The following is a 3,095-nucleotide window of genomic DNA, read 5'->3' as shown; positions in this document are numbered from 1 at the left end:
GGGGGGGGGGGGGGATGAGACTGTGAGGAGAGGTGGGACAGAGGGTGCTTTGCTGTGGTGGGAGAATCCACCCATGTAGCCCAGCACGGCCCACATTCCTAGAGATTCAGCTTGGGAGCCTGATGAGCTCATCGCTCTATCAGCCCTCTACCCGAGGGGCCTTGGGAAGAGCCTGGGCTAGGAAGGAGGTGGTCTGTGTTTTCAGTGTGGCTCTGCATAAACGCAGGTGACCTTGGGCAGATTCTTTTCGCTTCCCTGGTCTTTCCTGGCTCCTAAAAGGGTCTGTCTGTGAAATGAGGGAAATTTAATATAAGTGACTTCTTGGGACCCTTACAGTTCCGGCTAGCCATTTCATGGATGAAGAGACTGAGAGCTAGACAAAAGGGCTTTGTCCAAGGTCATTTGGTAAAAGGAGGTTTGAGCAATAATAATAAGATCACCAATATGGAAAGGGTTAATTAAGTTCAGGTAAGCTTTCTGAGGATTCCTCAGAATGTGGGTGTTGCTGAGAGACTCCAGTAGTCTCCCTGCCTGGCAGCCCTGAGCCTTGGATGTGTCCACCTGTCTCCTTCCAGAATCTGCACTGAGCCAGTAGGGCTGAGGTTGGGCTTTTCATAGCTGATAACCACTGTGATCTGATGGCTTCCTGAGAACCAGCTGTCGGCCTGGACTTGTGACTATTTATGATGGAGGAGAAAGAAAAATCGTCTGTGTTTAGTCTCATGTCTGCTGGTCCTTGAGAAGAGACCTAGGACTTCTGGCAACTCTTGTGTACATCCAGCGCCTGCTGCAACTCTGGTGTCAGCGAGGCTGTAAGATGTTCCTAAGACACCAGAAGGCATTGTTAAGGCAACACAGAAGTGTGGGGACTGGAGAAAAGTCCAGGCTGTATATATAAAGCTTCTGGGTTGGGGTCAGCTTTTGAAAACTGAGGTGAATTTCTTAATTTGGTCTTTGCACAATTGAAATTAGTAATGATCCCCCCCCCCAGTACTAGGGATCCAACTCTAACCTGTGCTTGCAAGGCAGGCAGGGTGCCACTGAGCTAAATCCCTGGTCCCCTGAACTGTTGATTAAATGCGATAACACAGCTAGGGATCTGTTGCAGCTGTGGTGTATTTTCTCAAGCAAAAGTAGGCAAATGGGGCTGAGCGTAGAGATTGGAGAGAAAAGTAAGTGATGTTCCTTGTGCCTGGGAAGAGTCTCTACTATTAATGTAAATGTCAGTGTCTTTGTTTTTACCTGTCTTGATGAGATTCTAAGGCCTCTTCACTTTCGCTGTTAGGGCCCCGGGTTTGGGATTGGAACTTTAGTACTTATTCGTTTGATTAGTTTGTCAGAGGAAGAGGAAGGCAGTGGAAGGGGACCCAAGACGGCTGAAGTCTACAGGCCATAGGGAGCCAGTGAAGGTGTTTGAGTAAGGGAGGAGCCCCACAACAGTGGTGTGTTGGGAAGATGGCTCCAGGGCCAGGGCAGGTGCAGGCAGGACAGGTTGCAGGTGGGGTGGTGAGAGTGGAAGCTCAGAGACTATTGCAGTAATACAGGCAGGGGAGAGGTGATAAGGTGAGGGCTGGGGACAGGGTGGGGACTATAGGGTGGAGAGGAGTGGCAGCTACAGAGACACTTTGGAGGAGGCAGCAGCATTGACAGAACCTGGGATTAATCAGATATTGGGAATAAGGATGCAGAGCTGTGAAGGTGTGGTACTCCAGGCTGCTTGGCTGGGGTTGGGGTGGGGGAGGATGATAGCAAAGATAAAAATAAAGCCCTATGCTAACTCTAGTCTTTTGACAGTCCAGCAAGCAAGAAACTGTTCTCATATCATAGATGTGAAAGCTGGTGCTCATGGGAAGTGAAGTCACTTACACAAGGCCACATAGCAAGGCTGAATTGTGACTGAAAACCTAGCCTTACCGGCTATGGTGGTTTATTCTTATAATCCTAGCACTCAGGAGGCTGATGCAGGAAGACTGCTGCGAGTTTGAGGCCAGCCTGAGCTAGAGAGTTTAAGGCCAGCCTAAATTACAGAGTGTTACAGAGTGAGACCCTGTCTCAAAAAGACAAAACAAAACAAAATCGCCTTCCTGCAGGGAAGGCCCGTAATCCTAGCTACTGGGGAGGCTGAGGCAGGAGTTCAAGACCAGCCTGGGTGGTTTAGTGAGATTGTCTCAAAAATTTAAAAAAGGTCTGGAGGTATAACTTGGGCTGGAGATATTGGAGGTATATCTTTTTTTTCCCCCTTGGTACCAAGGATGAAACTCAGGACTTTGAGCTTCTAAATCCCGGCCCTGTAAGTGTGTCTTGGTGTAGGGTGTCTGTGGGTTCACAGTCCAGTACTGCAGAGAAACAGAAACAAGGGCCTGGCAAGTTCAAGGTCCTGAATTCAATCCTGGGTACCGGAGGGAGGAACAAAAAGAAACAAAAACAGCAATGACCAAAAAAACCCAAAACATCCTACGAAACAACCAAATACCCCCTCCCCCAAATAAAACCAAAAACAACCAGTCCTGTCTGATGATGCATGCCTATAATCCCGGTACTCTGGGAGGCTGAGGTAGGAGGATGACAACTTTGAGCCCAGCTTGGACAATTTAGAAATTTAGTGAGACCCTGCCTAAAAATAAAAAAGGGGCTGGAGATGTGGCTTAGTGTGAAGCCCCTAAATTCAATCCTTCGTATCACAAAAAAGAACTGTAATCCCAGCACTCTGGAGGCTGAGGCAGGAGGATCGCTGTGAATTTGAGACCAGCCTGAGCTACATACATAGTGAGTTCCAGGTCAGTCTCAACAACTGCATAGTGAGACCCTGTCTCAAAAAACCCAAAAACAAAACAAAACAAAACAAAAAAACAAAAAAGAAGAACTGAACCAAGCTGGTGAGATTACAACGCCTGTACCTCTAACCAATTCGGAACTAGATGGCTTTCATGTTTTGATCATGTGAGGACTAGCATTGAAGCCCCCAAGAATGCATGTGGGAAGGGAAAATGAAGATCTAAGGACCAGTCGATCCTTCCTTGGATCAAATACCCTTGGAGGTTCGAGAAGGGTCAAAGTGGATGGGGCAAGGCTTCTCCTGTGCTGGAAAGACACTG

Source organism: Fukomys damarensis, unplaced genomic scaffold, assembly GCF_012274545.1.
Source record: "Fukomys damarensis isolate Sample0158 unplaced genomic scaffold, DMR_v1.0_HiC HiC_scaffold_23, whole genome shotgun sequence".
In the NCBI taxonomy this organism is placed as follows: Eukaryota; Metazoa; Chordata; class Mammalia; order Rodentia; family Bathyergidae; genus Fukomys; species Fukomys damarensis.
The sequence above is the reverse complement of the archived record's forward strand: the minus strand, read 5'-3'. Positions refer to the sequence as shown.